The sequence below is a fragment of the Boleophthalmus pectinirostris genome, unplaced genomic scaffold, assembly GCF_026225935.1.
Source record: "Boleophthalmus pectinirostris isolate CB_2022bp ecotype Guang Dong unplaced genomic scaffold, ASM2622593v1 HiC_scaffold_10, whole genome shotgun sequence".
NCBI classification, from domain to species: Eukaryota; Metazoa; Chordata; class Actinopteri; order Gobiiformes; family Gobiidae; genus Boleophthalmus; species Boleophthalmus pectinirostris.
Window position 1 is genome coordinate 36,799,844 of NW_026570971.1, and position 18,715 is coordinate 36,818,558.

Sequence of the window (18,715 nt, forward strand, 5' to 3'; positions counted from 1 at the left end):
CAGCAAAGGGCACATGCTATGAAAGTAGCCTGTGCTGGGGGATGTAAGTGTGCAAAGGCAAATTTGGCATGTACAGATTCATGCCAATGTGGCAGCAGCTGCACTTAGAGCTCTTTGAATAAGTTTAATGATTTAAGGAAAATCTCTGTTAAGTGTTTGGGGTTAAGCCTCGCTTCCATGCAGCATTTAATTATCATTATGAACTATGATATGGCACTTACAGATCTTTAGAGATGGTTAAATATTTTTTGTTATCAAAACCCCCCAAAATATGGCTTTGAAAGATAAAATATTGTAATAACTTAAATTTCAACCAGAGGGAACCTACACAACCCTTACATTCTGGAGGAATGTGACCTCCTTAATGCTTTGGAGTTTATGAAAAATTGTTGTTCAACATTACAAAAAGGATAACTAAGCAAATTAGAATGTAAAAAAAAGGAATTATGCAGTGTTTTTTATGTCAGCCTCATTTTCATGTAGTCCATTTTGTGATGTGTACAATTCTCAGCTCCAGTGTTAAATTAGACTTGGTTCCATATCCAGAAATAATAGTCCTGGGGGTGTTACTAATCTGGCAAAATGTCATGCCTCTACCATAAAAGCAAACTATTTTGGTCTTTAACAGCTCCACTAGGTATGAAAACTAACTCTTGGTCTGAAAAAAGAATCGTATAACATAAATTATCGGAAGACCAAAAGAACCTCATTGGACTATGGAGTCATATTTTTAAGTTTCTACAATCTAACTGAATAACGACAGACCAGTAAGTTTTAAGGACGTGCAAAAAGAAGCGTACAAAGAATTAGCATAGCGGTGTTAGTGGTGTTGGAGCAGCAGGTCAGCTGTTAGCATCCTGTTGTGAGCCTCAGGAGGAGTCTTCAGACCAGGACAAGCTAACAGGCTGAGAGACAGTTGACACACATTCTATGGTTGAATTTCTGAAAGTGAAAATGGATTGGAATTATATGGCTAATATGAGTGATTTCATGTTATAATGATGAGATTCTGTTAAAAGCTCACATTTTGCATCCAGATTTTTTTTTTTTTTTACTGATAAGACAAATTTATGTGGCCTACTTAAAAAAAATAAAAAAATTTGCTAATTACATCGAATGTCCACTCTCTGGTCTGGTCTTTAGTCTCCTGTCTGGTCTTTGGTCTCTGGTCTCCTCTCTGGTCCCTGGTTTGGTCTTAGGTCTGGTCTCTGGTCTTAGGTCTGGTCTCTTTTCTCAGGTCTGGGCTCTAGTCTTCGGTCTGGTGTTAGGTCTCTTGTCTTTAGTCTCTTGTCTTTAGTCTCTTGTCTTTTGTCTCTTGTCTTTAGTTTCTTGTCTTTAGTCTCAGGTCCCCGGTCCCTGGTCTCTGGTGTGGTCTCTGGTGTAGGCTCTTGTCTTTAGTGTCTGGTCCCTGGTCTTTGGTCTGGTCTCTTGTGTTTAGTCTCTTGTCTTTCGTCTCTGGTCTCTAGGCTCTAGGCTCTAGGCTCTAGGCTCTAGGCTCTAGGCTCTAGGCTCTAGGCTCTAGGCTCTAGGCTCTAGGCTCTGGTCTGGTCTCTGGTCTGGTCTCTGGTCTGGTCTTGTCTTTAATCTCTTGTCTTTAATCTCTTGTCTTCAGTCTCTTGTCTTCAGTCTCTTGTCTTTAGTCTCTAGTCCCTGGTCCCTGGTCTCTGGTCCCTGGTCTCTGGTTTTGAGTCCGGACTTTGTAATCTACTAGTGAAGCCTGTACTTAAGTCAGATCCTGATTGTAGGGAACACAGCCTGCCAAACTGTGGACTTTGTTTGGCTAAACACTGTCTGCCTCTCTGTCTGCTGCAGCATCGGCATCTAAAGCTGCACTGTGGAACATTACACCAACCAACCAATATGTTACTATGAAACAAATCACAAAGCCACTCAACTCAGTATAAGACACATTTAAAGCTGCTTTATGCAACTTTTCTAGCAGAGCGTCATTTACCTACTGTCCCTGATATCAATTGGTTTAACTAGAATGTTCCACAGTATTGTATTAAACTTCTCCACAGAGACAACTAGGTGATGCCATCAAAGTTACAGCGTTACATTCTGTGGAGAGGCAAGCCCAATCAGAGTAAGAATGGATGTTTTTCTAGATATTTTTGATCAATAAAAAGTAACAGAAAAAAAAGTTAACACAGTGCAGTGCTTTAACATAACTGGTGGTTGAGTGTTAAAGAACAACAGACCCTAACATTACATTACCTTCAGCCAGCAATTTCCCTTTACCTCAGCATTTAAGGCCAACCAGATAAATACTAGTCTCTGTTTCTCTCTTTCTCCTCCTCCCTCTCTCATTTCAGATGGAGGGATATAACTCTATGGAAGACTCACTGTATTTGAAAGAATTATCCAAACTTAAGATCCACAAATGTAGAACCTACCATTATTTGTTTGGGATGAATTCCACAAATATGTACATTTTCATGATCAACTCCACAAACATGTCAATTTTTGGTAACACTTAAGATTAGGAACCACATATTAATAGCTGGTTAATAGTAAAATGCATAATAAGTGATTAATTACATCTTTGTTACCATTTATAAAGAAGAAACAATTTCTAGGTAAGTTAAAATGACCTAAATTAAGAACATTTTACTTTATGTGAGTAGATTCAACTTGACAAGTAAAATTATTTACCAATGGAAAACAGTGTTTTTTCTTAATTCAAACAATATTTCATTGTGTTTCTTATTTAAAGTGCAAAAAGTTGTTATTGTCCTTGTGTAGCAAGATGTATTTTCATATTTTAAGTACAAAAAGTCTTATTCCACTAGCAGATAATTTTACTTATCAAGTGAAATTTACTCAAATCATGATAAAACTTTCTTAATTCAAGTCATCTTAACTTCACTAGATTTTGTTTTTTGCACTGTACGTTCAATGCATTTTTGTCTAAGGCCGTATTTTGCAAGTACAAACCCATTAATTATTTTCTTCTCATTAAAGAAGTGGAGATTACAATAGATGTTTTTGTGCATACACTGAAATCTTAATAAGCATTAATAAGTGTTTGATTAATACTAATTAACAGCTCATTAGCATACCACTTAGCTAGCTATGAATATGCAGTTCCTAAACTAAAGTGTTATCCAATTTTTTGATCGATGTTTCCTAGTAGTTTCCTCATCAGTAGCAGTAGTAGTTTCCTGTAGTTTCCTCATCATAAACAGACCTGAAGTTGTGTTTTGTTTCATTCACACATGTTTAACACACAAACCGAGTTCTTCACTCAAACTGAAAACACTCTGTTCCACCTTGTGATGTCATGTGGTAATACAGGAAGAAGTGCTCCAAACTCCACCAACTACACTTTCATTGGAATAATTTGAACCATGTAAGTCCTCGAATTGCCAGTCTCTACTGAACTAAAGTAAAAGGAGCTCTTCACTTGAAAACTACCATTTCATGACATCACAAGGTGGAACAGAACAAAACACAACTCCAGGTCTGTTTTTGAGGAGGGAACACATGACTTAAAGCTCAAAAGAGCCAGTTTTGTGTGATATAGAACCTTTCAAATCACAACAGTGTTTGGGGTTGAAAATGGCACCACTTTCTGTTGCTTTTCTGCACAAATCACAGAGTTTAGTTTATTTATCCTGACAGAGGACATGTTTATCTCTCTGTCAGTTTTTGTTTCATGTGGTTCAGTCCAGTAATCACAGAGATATGAACCACAAACCAAGTCAACAAATCTGCATCTGACAGTTACACAGCAAATTCCCCCACAGGATTCCAACCTGTCTTCCAGCTCCGTTTGAAACGACAGGCTTCCAGGTGGGAGGAGAGCCTAACACAACACAAACAAACTCCACGCGTCCATGTTTGGAAGCTCCGGGCCACCCAGAGCGGACGGGAGGGCGGCGCGGCAAAGCTCAAGCCCAAAATGGTGAGCCGTTCCTGGGTTGACACGGAAAAGAAGGCTCTCACTTCCACAGTGGAGAGGAGGGAGCAGCCAGCCAGAGTAAACATGTGGAGAGAGACCACGGAAATGTAGCCAAAAGATCTGAAGTTGCAAAATGTGGTTAATACTGACAGCTTTGACAGTTGTAGAGTCGTGTTTTTCAGACAAGAGGAGATTTGATCCTGGTTAGCGGTGGAGCTGTCTGCCACTGCAAAACCAAAGGATTCCATGTAACTGCTACTATCCAATAATGTAATTTACTTCCAAATGCAGTGTATCATGTCTCAGATCACTTCTAATACTGGGGTTCAGGTGACAGTACATTCTATAGGCCTGTAGTAGGGGACTGAGATGGGGGCAGGTAAATGTGAATTATTATTATATTATTATTATTATTATTATTATTATTATTATTATTATTATTATTATTATTATTATTATGTAGGACTGCAACAAGTTAATCGATTATTGAAACAGTTGTCAATTATTTCAATAATCGTTAACTGGCTCATACAAAGGTAAAGTTTATTTATATAACACAATTTGTACACAAAGGGCTGTGCCAAAAGTCGAAAGATCGATAGATCGCAGGTCAACAGCCAATCATGTGGCAGTGAGAGAGCATGGAGCTGAAGAGAATTTAGGCTTTTGTTTAGGAAAAAGCACCTGAGCCACAGGGGTCTCTTTCTGTCCTCACGTGTCCTGGCTTTCACACATTTTGACTTAAATCTGCACAATCTGACTAAAAGTCTGGCATCTCCTTCCCTCTGCCTGTGTGCGGGTCTGCCTCAGTGTGTGGGTCTGCCTCCGTGTGCGCGCCTGCTTCCAAGTCTGCTTCTCACCTTTTCTCCTCTTTCTCTCCTCGGGTGCTTCTCATCTTTATAACCCAAGTTGTGGAATGTAAACGTGGTGTTTTCTCACCGTTTATGTGTGAAACTTAAGTCCTGTAAAAACTGTAGTGATCCTGACAGGCTGCTCTTTATGCCTGAAGTTCATGTGTCAGTTTTTTAATAAGATGGAAGATCGAATCAAAAATCGAGATTGATCAATATGGGGGGGGGGAATTTGGATTTTTTTTTTTTCCCCATATCGCCCAGCCCTAACAGAAAGTAATTCAGTGCTTTAAAGTGCTTTACAGAAAAAGAAATACATTAAAATCACAAAACAAAAATATCAAACACAAATAATGATCATAAAATTGATGGCGAGAAGAAAATTCTGTTTGTCGACTGGACAAATGTTAGTTTGTTTGAAGACGTTTCGCAGCTCATCCAAGCTGCTTCTTCAGTTCATCATTCACACATCATAAAATTGACATTAAAAGAGTGCAAATAGGCTCCAAAACATGTCATGATGTAGAGAAAAGGTTTTATGACTGAGACTGAGCTAGAATAACAAACAAATGACCCAGGTCCAAGAGTCCAAACTAGCATCTGTGTGTAAAAGCTGCACTGCCCCTCACAACAGCCACATGTGCAACATAAATTGAAGGAAATAATGACCATTGGCTTTTTTATGATTTGCGCCTTTTTGATGAGTGGAGCGTCCACACACGTGTCCCGTGCGTAGAGTATGGACTGTAAAAGTCTCAAGCAACATGCGACCATAAAAGTCACTTTTTGAACTGTATCTGACCGAGACAGGTGTTCTAACACTGAAACATCTGACAAAACTGTTTCTGTAGACATTTTTGGAGACAGAGCTGAAATAATCTTGACATTTAGCCTGGTTCCGACTGGGTGCTTGTTACTGCGGCAACTCAGTGCCACCTCTGGTTAGTCCCTTTGGTGGGTGAGGCTTTGACAAACCTGGATTGCGCAAATAAGACAGGCTTTAACTTTAGCTCGCTTCATGGAATACCTCCCGGTCATTTCCCTTGTGGATTAATAAAGTCTAAGTCTAAAAGTTACACAGGGCACCCCTACCCTTTATCTGAGTGCAATAAGAAGAATCTTATATTCACCAGCCTTTCACAATCTAAACAATTAATCAAAGGAATAAATTTAAAGAAAAGCAATCGCTAGTTGCAGCATAGTTCTTATATTTTGTATTTTTTATACATGAGGATGTTTTTCAGTCCTCACAAGCAGGTACAGTTTAGATATGGACTGACCATGTGTATCCCTGATTGGCTAATTCACCTGTCAGTCACATCCCTCTGAACTCTGGGAGATTCAGTGACCAGACTCACATCTCCATAAAGTCCTGCAGAAGTATGAGTTCTGGATCCAGGCTGGTCTGTGAGCTCTCTGTAACAGAATCCCCTCAAACGCCTCGTGTCTGTGTCTCATGTGAATTCTCTACACCTCCGCTGTCAGGACTATACATCCTCCTCTTTTCATTCTTGTCCTCACACATGAGGACCAAATGCTTCTCTCTCCTTTCCCTCTCCTTTCATTTTTCTTTTTCTCTTTTTCAGTGCCCTCTCTCTTTTCTTCCTCTAGCTGTGCCTCTATTTTTATCTTCCTTTCTCTCCTCTCTATCTTCCTCTCCCTGTCTCTGCTCCCTTCTTTTATTTCTCTCTCTCCCTGGTCTCCTTCTCCTCTTTCCCTCCTTGTGTCACCAATTCCTCGTTATCTCTTCCTTCCTTTCTCCTTCCTCCCTCTCTACCCTCCCTCATCTCCTTTGTTCCCTCCATATTTCCACTTCTATCTCTTTTTTCTCCCCCTCTTTTTATTCATGTCCGTCTCTCCCTCTTCTTTCTCTCTCCATCTCCCTCTTTTTCTCTGTCTCCCTCTTTCACTCTATTCTTCTCTACTTTCTTAGTCTCAACTTTCTGCCTTCTCTCACTCCTTTACTTCTACTTTACCTCACTTGTGCTCTCTCTCCTTTCTCTCTCCTTTCTCTCTCTTTCTTGTCTCTCCTCTTTAAGGCTCAACTCTTTAATTTCTCTCTGACTCCCTCCCCCCTCTCTCCTTTTTCCTCTCCCCTCTTCCCATTTCTGTCTTTCTTTCACCCCTCTCCCTCTCTCTTCTCCCTAAGTCCTTCCTTTCTCTCTCCCCGTCTTCAGATTGGAGGCAGGAGGCTGTAGACACGTCTTCACTTAAACAGAGTCTCAGTCGACAGAGAAGCAGCTGTTTGAGCTGACGTCAGGGAGAGAAAGAAAGAAAGAAAAGAAAGAAGGGAGAGGGAGGGAGAGACAGAAGGGGGAGAGACAAAGAGAGAGAGGGAGAGAAGGGAGAGAGATTGAGGCAAGAAAAAGAAGGGATAGAGACACACACAGAGAGAAGGGAGAGAGACAGAAGGGAGAGAGAGAAAGAGAGGAAAAAAGTGAAAAGGGACAGAGAGAAGAAAGAAAGAGAGAAGGGACAGAGACAGAGGAAAGAATGAGAGAAGGAAGAGAGACAGAGAGAGAAGGGAAAGAGAGAGAGACAGAGAAAGAGGGAGGAGGTGGGGGCAAGGACAAAGAGAGAGAGAAAGAGCGTGAAGGGGGAAAGAGAGAGCCAGAATGGGAGAAAGATGGAGACAGGGAAGGTGAGATAGAGATAAAAAGAAGAGGAAGAGAAAGTGAGAGAGGAGAAAAAAGAGAGAGAAGAAAGAGAGAAAATTAAATAGAGAAGGAGAGAGAGAGCGTGAAAGAGAAAGAGAGACAGAGCCAGAAGGGGAGACAGAGATACAGAGAGAGAGAGAGAGAGAGAGAGAGAGAGAGAGAGAGAGAAAGAGAGAGAGAGAGAGAGAGAGAGGAAGATGTATTTTGAGCTATGAAATGAATTGAATAAAAGTAAGGTTTGAGCTGTTTAATGCCATACTGTGGAACATTGAAAAAGTTACACAATACACCTTTAATGTAGACAGTCTCTTTAATTTAGTCTTTTGTACCTGCCCAAGCACTGGACTTGGAAACACTTGTAGCTAAATCTGACACATCTTTTCTAATGTTTTCTGTGCATTGTCCTTAATTGTTTTAAATAATTCAATATTAGCTTTTGTGTCAATTGGTGTGTGATTTTCAATATTTTTGACCAGACTAGAGCCCGACCGATATGGATTTTGTTGTAGCTGACATGAAACCGATATAATGGGAGTTGGCGCTGCCGATAGCCGATATAGTCACCGATATATTCAGTGATGTAAAAATTCACTGTAAATCTTGAACTGATTAAAAAACTTAGGTTTGGCTCTAGTGGATTCTAAATTGGGTTTATTTAGGCAACAATTATTGTTATTTTGACTCTTTACATCATATTTACATACAGTAGATTGGCCTAATGGCATTTTTGCATCACATTCTAGCTGCTAGTGATGGGTATTCCAGTTTTTTTTTTTTTTTGAGAACCGGCTCTTTTGGCTCAGCTCACTAAAGCAGCTGGCTCTTTCGGCTCCCAAGCGACTCTTGAGATTGTTTTGTTGCAAGCAGGACTAAACCAGAACTGAACCAGGACTGAGTGTCGGGACTCGGTTTCTATCTCTCTCCTGCACTCGAGCCCAAGATTAGTCCTGGTTTATTAATTTTATGCTAAACTGCAGCCAAATATGCACTTTTTTTTAATCCTATGCACACGCAGATTTCTGAAAGTTTCGTTTTCAGCCGCTGCTGCTGTCAAACTACGGGTCTACATGCGGCATGAAGAGAAAAAGCGAGAAAAAGAGAAAACACGGCTCCCAATAAGAAGCAGGCTCCCGTTGTTCGCTCTAAGAGCCGCTTCGATCGCGACCGACCCATAACTCCTAGCTAGTAAACTATCGCTATTAGCCTTTAGCCATAAATGCTGCGCACCGCGGTAGTTAATTATATGCATAAATGTGGATCGTTCACACGTCTATTCACAGCTCATTTACATATCAATGCAGGTCCAGTAACAAATATACGGCCAATGTAGTCACTTTACAATAGACCAATAGAAAACAGCCTGTTTATGTGCAGGAGCTACAGCAGCTAACCGCTAACAAAACCTAAACTAGCTTCAAAGTCGATGTATTTCCAACACTCAGCGCTCACACAGGCTCCTCCTCACATCACAAGTCTGCACTAATAAATGTCCTTTTAATCCAGACTCAAACCGAAAAAGAATATAATCTCAATGTTGCGCACGGCTGCAGGTGTAAACAAACACACGCGAGTGAAGTGTCACTCTTGTGGTTGTGTTTAGGGACAGTACGGACACAGACAAATTACACCGCAGATAAATACTGATGCGGAGCCACATATTAGGACATTTATCTGTCTGTAAATTGGATTAAATGAACATAATGTAGAGAGTCTAAGCTTTATAACGAGGTATAACATGCCCACCTGAAATATCGGCCCATATCAGCAAGCATATCGGCCGATAGCCGATATGTCTCCAGGTACCCATATTGGCCGATAATATCGGCCAGCCGATATATCGGTCGGGCTCTAGACCAGACTTTTCACTTTAAATCACTGTACTCTTGAAAACTCAGTAACAGGTCTGCAAAGGGTCACTGTTTCCATGATTTTGGCATCTTTGCACAAAGCTGTGAAAAGTGAGCTGATCCAAACAGAGAAAATGTAGGTCACCAAGGAGGTACGGCTGGGAAAATATTTAAATGTATTTTTTGTGATGAATATTGTGAAAATAATTTGAAGCAAGATTCACTGTGGATAATTTAAAGGGCTCATAATACACAATTTTCTGATCTCTGTTCTAATGTCGTTTCCTCATCACAAACAGACCTGGAGTTGTGTTTTATTTCTTTCATACATGTTTAACACACACATTTACATTAGAGCCCGACCGATATGGATTTTGTTGTGGCCGATATGAAACTGATATAATGGGAGTTGGGGCTGCCGATAGCCGATATAATCACCGATATATTTAGTGATGTAAAAATTCACTGTAAATCTTGAATTGATTAAAAAACTTAGGTTTGGCTCTAGTGAATTCTAAATTGGGTTTATTTAGGCAACATTTATTGTTATTTTGACTCTTCACATCAAATTTACATACAGTAGATTGGCCTAATGGTATATTCATTTTATGCTGAACTGCAGCCAAATATGCACTTTTTTTATCCTATGCACACGCAGATTTCTGAAAGTTTCGTTTTCAGCCGCTGCTGCTGTCAAACTACGGGTCTACATGCGGCATGAAGGGAAAAAGTGAGAAAAACAGAAAACACGGCTCCCAATAAGAAGCAGGCTCCCGTTGTTCGCTCTAAGAGCCGCTTTGATCGCGACCGACCCATAACTCCTAGCTAGTAAACTATCGCTATTAGCCTTTAGCCATAAATGCTGCGCACCGCGGTAGTTAATTATATGCATAAATGTGGATCATTCACACGTCTGTTCACAGCTCATTTACATATCAATGCAGGTCCAGTAACAAATATACGGCCAATGTAGTCACTTTACAATAGACCAATAGAAAACAGCCTGTTTATGTGCAGGAGCTACAGCAGCTAACCGCTAACAAAACCTAAACTAGCTTCAAAGTCGATGTATTTCCAACACTCAGCGCTCACACAGGCTCCTCCTCACATCACAAGTCTGCACTAATAAATGTCCTTTTAATCCAGACTCAAACCAATTGTTCAAAAAAGAATATAATCTCAGTGTTGCGCACGGCTGCGGGTGTAAACAAACACACGCGAGTGAAGTGACGTCACTCTGGTGGTGTGTTCAGGGACAGTACGGACACAGACACAGACAAATTACACCGTAGATAAATACTGATGCGGAGCCACATATTAGGACATTTATCTGTCTGTAAATTGGATTAAATGAACATAATGTAGAGAGATATAACATGCCCATGTGAAATATCGGCCCATAGCCGATATGTCTCCAGGTGCCCATATTGGCCGATAATATCGGCCAGCCGATATATCGGTCGGGCTCTAATTTACATCCACAGACGAAAACAAACATCATTGCCAGATTAAAGAGGCAATTGAAATAGGGGATAAATTGGCTCTTTTACTCTCACACAACAAGGATACTGTCATGAGAAAGTTGGAGTGCAGGTGGTGCTGTCATCCTGCTTCCTCCGATAGGAAGACAGCGCCTAAACCTGTTTAAATCAGTTGAGCGGACACATCACAGCAACATCACGTGACTTCTAAGACCACAGAGAGCAGTCGAAACTGTCAGGTATGAAAACGAACTCTTGGTCTGAAAAAACCTAATAACATCCATACAACTTCACTAGAATCATTTGGATGATTTCAGCCCTGAATCTGCCAATCTCTACTGAACTAAAGCTAAAAGGAGTTGTTCACTTGAAAACTATCACTTCATGATATCACAAGGCGGAACAGAGCATTTTAAGGTTAGGAGATGTAGACAGACATATAAAGGGTTACTCAAACATGTAAATTAAACAAAAAAAACAACTTTAGGTCTGTTTTTGAGGAAGTAATAACATTTGAACATGAAACATGTCAGTGAATTTTTAGAGCCTGCAGAGCCAATGGGAGTTTGAGTTGAAAATCTCACTGGCTCTGCAGGAGACAAGCACACACACTGTTGGAGATGAGAGTTATATTGACAAGTTTATAGCTGCTGTTTAGGGGATATGGAAAATTTCAATATAGAGCATAGCATAATAATAATAATATTATTATTAGGCCCGAGCGCCAGAGGCTGGCGAAGGGCCTATTAGTATCGCAAAGCGATGCTCCAAGTGGCCAAAAAATGGAATGGCGCGACGTGACTCGCCCGTAGTGACCAGGACCCTCGCCATCACGTAGCAATGCACCAGAGGTTTCCGAAAATGTATAGTGTGTCGGCCAAAAAAAAGCGGAACATTGTTCTCGCATCAGAATATTATTCTTTCTTCTTTCTTTTTAGGCCCGAGCCCCGACAGGGCGTAGGGCCTATTGCTTCCGCTAAGCGGAGCGAATGGGGAGCGACGTGCGCATGTCCGAATGCGATAAGACGACATGCAACTATGTCCACGGTCGCTCCCGGCACGAACAGCAGTATCCCAGTAACCCACGCCCAAGGCCTGAGCCATATTTACTACTGCTAAAATGAATGGAAGTCAATGGGAGGTCACGGGGTGACCTCGACGAGATGGTCCAGATGCGCCCGTCACTCACCAATGACCCCACGGTGACATGGGGAAGGTCGAGAGCTTTCAAAAAATGTATAATATGTTGTTATTATAGTTGTTGTTGTTGTAGTAATAATAATAATAATAATAATAATAATAGTTGCTGTTATCAATTAAATTAAGGTTTATGAAGAAATATTTCTGCACAAATGTCTCCAGGTCACAACCAATCATGTGACCAGCTTTAAGTTTGAATTGTATAAGTTTTCTAGTGGAGGATCTATCACCTGCTTGTTTCTATCTCCATAGAAGCAAGCAGGTGATGGATGGATATCATTGCTCTGCCTGGAATGTCCCACAGTATGACATTAAACACCTCTATTTTACATTTATTTAATCACAAGTGGTTTTATAGCTCAGAAAAAAAGAAAAAAAGAAGAGGCATTCTGACTGTGAGCGGAGTCACCTCTCCACAGATCTGACCTGTAACTTGGTCTGGTTTGGTCTCCATGGTGATAGAAAGGTTTAATGCCATACTGTGAAACATTCCAGATGAAGCAATAACATCTCCATGGACAAAAGCATTTGACGGAACCTCCATCAGATACTAGATCATATTTTTACACTGATAGTGGCATTTAAATTATAGAGTAAAGAAGCAAATGGGATTATAAATAGCTTTATATTTGTTTCACTGTTGTTAAAGACTAATAGAGAAGGAAAAATCACACCTGCACTCACCACAAGAGCAGTGTTTTCCAATATTCTCACTAATTCTGTGCAGTTTGAAACCTAAATTACATGATCAGAATTTGTAATATATGCCTTTGAATGCCTCCAAGTGAAAAGGTAACTACCAGAATACTGTTACTCAAAATTAGTATACAGAATTTACCTGCCCAGTCCAGAACCACACACTCACAAAACTGTACAAAGACGAGTGGATCTGGAGCTATGTCCTGTCTCCCTGATTTCAAAGGGTTTGACTGACAGGCAGATTAACCAATTAGAGAGACACATACTCTGTTCACGTCTAAAACAAATATGGCAGTTTACATGTTAAAAAGGATGAAAATCTACATAAAGGACTGAGAAACAGAGCTGCTTTTTACAGAATAAACAACCAAAGCATCACAGAATGACTTATACAATGACTAAACATAAATAATTAACTATGGTCCAATGGAAAAGAGACTGGCTGCTCAGACTAATTCAGAGTACATATTCTTGGTACATGTATTCATTTACTTCCAAACATTGTTTACAGATCAGTTTGTCAGTCTCTCCCATGTCCCTTTTGCTGGTGATCTGAATGAATGCAAGTCATGACAGCCCCTCCTTCTCCCCTCTCCACCTCTTCACCTCCACTCTTATCACTCCATCTGTAGGTTAAACCACAGCCAGGAACAGACTGACCATCCTCTTTCCTGCACATTCCTGCCTGGAGGTGTAAACACACGCCCCTCCCCACCCTGTGCACTTTGAGCAACGCACTCGGAGCAGCAGAGGAAGAAGACCCCATGGAAACCACCACTCAGGTTTCACGAAAGACTATCCTTCAGCCCATGGCCTGTGGTGTCAGAGGAGGAGGGGGGGGGGGGGGTTAGAATAATGGATAGAATAGAGCTGTAGTTGAATAAAGACATGTGCTTCCGATTGACTGGTCAACTAAAAAGGAGGTGTGACAAAAGCGTTCCAAATAGGCTCCACCATTTCTGGCTCCAATTGACATTACCTTGAAAACTGTCATCCCCTCTCTTATCTGTAACAGTTTAAAAGTCCTATATCACACAAAATTAACTCTTGTGAGCTTATAGTCATGTTCTAATGTTCCCTCCTCAAAAACAGACCTGGAGTTGTGTTTTGTTTCATTCACACATGTTTGAGTAACTCTTTATTATTAGTTTGTCTGCATTGCCAAAGCTCAAAATGCTCTGTTGTGATGTCATCAAGTGGTAGTTCTCAAGTGAACAGCCCTTTTTACCTTCAGTAAATTGGCAGTTCCAGATCTGAAATTATCCAATTGATTCTTGCAAGGTGTGTGGAGTTTAAATCCACAGTGGAGCTTAAAACCACAGTGGCGTATTTCCTGTATTACCACATGACATCACAAGGTGGAACAGAGTGTTTTCAGTTTGACAGAAGAGTTCAACCTAAATCTGCAGGGTTTGTGTGTTAAATATGTGTGAATGAAACAAAACACAACTCCAGGTCTGTTTGTGATGAGAAAACTACATTAGAATAGAATTCAGAAAACAGTGTAATATGGGCCCTTTAATGTGACTTATGTGTATGTGGGTGAATTGTCTTTCCCAAGAACACAACAACAGTACAGCAGCAGCAAGGGATTGCGATTGAACTACCAACTTCTGAACTGGTGGGTAAACACTTGGTTACTGTCTCAACCATGAGGACCATTAAAGAGGAACTAAACCATCATTTTATAAACCACAATAATTCAAATAAGTCACTGCGTGTGGCCGTTCCAAGTTTGGGTTATGCCAGGAAGGGCATCTGGTATATAGCTTTTACCAAATCAATTTGCAATAAAACAGAAAGACTGAACCAGGGCTCTACAAATCATCCCAATTAGAAGCCATACAAAACAGAAGAAGATGAATTAATTTGTAATAAACAAAGAATAGTGTAAAACTTTATGGAGATATGCCATCTATCTGATTCCATGGAAACAGAAAATTAAAATCATACTTTGGAACATATTTTGGAGATGATTTAAGCCATACTGTGGAATATTCCAGCCGAAGGAACAAAATTTCCATGGAAACAAGGAGAAGGGGGCCCTCCTCAAGGACAATTAAGGTCGTTTTCACACCGCTAGTTCGATTATTTGGTCCGCACCAGGCAATAAAATTGTTATTATGTAGCAAATACACTCCAGTGTGGTCCGCTTTCACACCGGCAAACGAACCAAAACTGGTTCGATTCACGTGTCTCTGTTTCCCCGATACCTCCAGTTATCAACACCGATGTTCCTGTTAATACCACGGGCCGTCCTCATCTCAAATTATCACCATGAAATTATAAAACAGCAACATGTAGAACTTTGTACAAACTCACCGCATTAGCCCAGAGTTCGGGTAACAGCAGCAGCCAACAGCGCTCAAAGTAGCGCGCAGCTCCTCAGGACGGGGCTGGGGTCTGGTCCTTGGTCTTCTGTTACAAGCTCGTTGGTCAGATGGTCCGGAGGCTTCATCCTCCATGTGCTGGTTCCAAACGGTGGCGAGCAAGACCAGTGCGCAATGACTGGGTCTGAGCGGGTACGTTCCGTCGTCTGCGCGCTGGTTCTGTGCGGGAAAGCGAGAATGCGCTGTGGACTACAGGTCCGGCGCGCTGCTCCTGTCCTCCGCGCTCAAGAACCGCAGCTGGTTCCGAGGTAGTGCAGCATCCGGACAGAAGCGTGAGTCCAGTTTGGTTTGTTACATGTTGTTCTGAGCGTCCGTCCTCCGCGCATTTGGTTCTTCCCGGGGAAAGCGCTTCCTCAGGTCGAGGCTCCCCGCTCCAGCTCCTCTGAGCCCGGCCTGAACTGGAGCTGCCCCCGCTGGTTCGGGACTCTGGTTTGGATCTAGTCCGACTGTATTTCTCACACTAGGCTAAAAGCAGGGACTTTTTAAGTTGTATCAATTGAATGGGCGATTGCCTATTGCCATAAAATTATTTGGTTAATTAAATCCTAAAATAACAAATGTTGGTTGCTGTGTGATCACGGGGAACACCGGGACTTCTCTGTGCGTGTAGGTCCCGAGCAGGGGTGCGCACCCCCAATTTTGACTCACTCTGGAGCCACACGTTCGCACACTGATACTTGCTCTGATCTTCGTGTATTACGTTCTCAGTAATGGCCATTGTTGGTAAAATGATTCGAAAATGAATCGCGTCTGCGTCTGGACAACAATCTGTTACTGCGCTGGAGTCGTACAGCGCGTCATTTCAGGCAGAGGAGACGCGTGTCCCTCCCATGATGCATTTCGAATAGTCCGTTTGTCCATACTGTCTCTGGTTTGGACCCGGGTTCGCGTTCACACCAGAGGAACCGCACCAAAGTTGGTAATTTGGTGCGGATTCAAGCGAACCGAGACCACCTCTTTTTTGCGGTCTCGGTCCGCTTGATTTGGTTCGGGTCCGAGTCCGATTGACGCTTTCACACCAACGCAAACGAACCGGGTGTTTTCACACCGACAGTATTTGGTGCGCACCAAACGATCCATTCGAATCAAAAGTGGTTAGTTCGGTTCGTTTGCGTTGGTGTGAAAGCGTCAATCGGACCCGAACCAAATCAAGCGGACCGAGACCGCAAAAAAGAGGTGATCTGAATCCGCACCAAATGACCAACTTTGGTGCGGTTCCTCTGGTGTGAACGCGAACCCGGGTCCAAACCATAGACAGTATGGACAAACAGACTATTCCAAATGCATCATGGGAGGGACACGCGTCTCCTTTGCCTGTAATGACGCGCTGTAAGACTCCAGCGCAGTAACAGATTGTTGTCCAGACGCAGCCGCGATTCATTTTCGAATTATTTTACCAACAATGGCCATTACTGAGAACGTAATACACGAAGATCAGAGCAAGTACGTGCGAACGTGTGGCTCCAGAGTGAAAATTCTGGGGTGCGCACCCCCTGTTCGGGACCTACACGCACAGAGAAATCCCGGTGTTCCCCGTGATCATGCAGCAACCAACATTTGTTATTTTAGGCTTTAATTAACCAAATAATTTTATGGCAATAGGCAATCGCCCATTCAATTGATACAACTTTTAAAAATCCCTGTTTTTAGCCTAGTGTGAGAAATACAGTCGGACTAGATCCAAACCAGAGTCCCGAACCAGCGGGGGCAGGTCCAGTTCAGGCCGGGCTCAAAGGAGCTGGAGCGGGGAGCCTCGACCTGAGGAAGCCCTTTCCCCGGGAAGAACCAAATGCGTGGAGGACGGACGCTCAGAACAACATATAACAAACCAAACTGGACTCACGCTTCTGTCCGGATGCTGTACCACCTCGGAACCAGCTGCGGTTCTTGAGCGCGGAGGACAGTAGCAGCCCGCACAGACCTGTAGTCCACAGCGCATTCTCGCTTTCCCGCACAGAAACAGCGCGCAGACGACAGAACGTACCCGCTCAGACCCAGTCATTGCGCACTGGTCTTGCTCGCCACCGTTTGGAACCAGCACATGGAGGATGGAGCCTCCGGACCATCTGACCAACGAGCTTGTAACAGAAGACCAAGGACCAGACCCCAGCCCCGTCCTGAGGAGCTGCGCGCTACTTTGAGCACTGTTGGCTGCTGCTGTTACCTGAACTCTGGGCTGATGCGGTGAGTTTGTACAAAGTTCTACATGTTGCTGTTTTATGAGTTCATGGTGATAATTTGAGATGAGGACGGCCCGTGGTATTAACAGGAACATCGGTGTTGATAACTGGAGTATCGCTGTTTTACCGGGGAAACAGAGACACGTGAAATCGAACCAGTTTTGGTTCGTTTGCCGGTGTGAACGCGGACCACACTGGAGTGTATTTGCTACATAATAACAATTTTATTGCCTGGTGCGGACCAAATAATCGAACTAGCGGTGTGAAAACGTCAGTTTGTGGAGATGCAAGTCCGCTCAAGGTAAGGGCGCAAGTTTCTCAGTGCAATAAACAAAAGCAAAATGAAAAAAAAAAAAAAAACTGTTAATTTTTGGCTAAAATGTTACACACTAAGGCTTTAAGTTACACAATGTTAAACATGAGCAAATATGGAGGTTTAGGCTACACTTTTTACTAATAAACAATTAAATATTCTATTCCACAGACAATAAAAAAGATTTTAACTATACTGCAGACATTTCCAAATGAAACCAAGTCAAAAGCAGCTTACACTCGAGACAAAAGTACAACAGAGTGAATAAGTTACTGTTTAATTACTTACAATAGGTCTCCGCAGCTCTTCACATCCCCCTTTGGCTGTTACTACCGCCTTGGGTCACGCAGATTTATGGACCCCTATAACCATTTCTACAGATTCTCACGTTGAAATATTGCGCGTTTTAAAATCTTTACAGTCCACGGCGTGAACTTTTAAGCAGCAGGCGGACAAAAACTCCAAAACACTCTACTTTAATTGCACAGATGTTTGAATGGCGTTACACGTAAGTATTAAATCCACCAGTGACCCCGTTATGATAGGGACTCGGGGGGCTAGCTATGGCCAAGACTTTATCCTGAAACAGGTGTGCGAAGAGAAGCCTTTCAACATCACCCCAGTCAGCAAAAAGTCACTTGAAGACGTTTGAAAAGCAGTAGCGTTTGAAAGAAGTTAGCATATTAACAGCTCCATAAAACGAACTAATAACCAATAACCAGCACGCACTCATACTCGCTTCTTCGTGGTTAACTTACCGTGTTACTTTGTTGTCTGTCGGTCCTCCTCCACTCTCCCCTCTGTCCTTCTTCAATTCGCTTTCCCGTTCACATCCAACGCTCTTTCACTGTCATAACTTCCGTGCCGGCGTCTTTCAACTTGCTTTACGTACTCCTCTCATTCATTGTATCCGAGCAAATGCGTTCATATGCCGGGACTTTACAGCGTCTTTCTGGGTCGAGTCTGATTCCCTTGCCCCACACACTGAGCTGGGACGTCCACTCTAGCTGGCCCATTCAACAGACTCGTCCCATTTTGCTTTAAAAGGTCGGGTAAGAGGGGCCGGGTTCCGCAGAGGTCGGCCCCCTCACGCAGCGCACTCGACACACGCTGCTACGGACCAGCTGCTGCTTTGGGGTTTCTCCTCTCGAGATGTAAACAAAGAGCTGAGCCAGTCGAGCCCAGAGGAGTCT

The 18,715-nt window shown here is 42.3% G+C and overlaps 1 protein-coding gene across 1 annotated transcript in view; it reads right to left on the bottom strand.

Moving 5' to 3' along the window:
• The window catches only part of plekhh1 (pleckstrin homology domain containing, family H (with MyTH4 domain) member 1), a 97,684-nt gene extending 79,359 nt beyond the window's left edge, over positions 1-18,325 (bottom strand). The window contains 1 exon segment of the mRNA XM_055155900.1: positions 18,281-18,325. The gene's annotated coding sequence lies outside the window, so the exon portion shown is untranslated.
• Between the last annotated feature and the right edge of the window lie 390 nt (positions 18,326-18,715).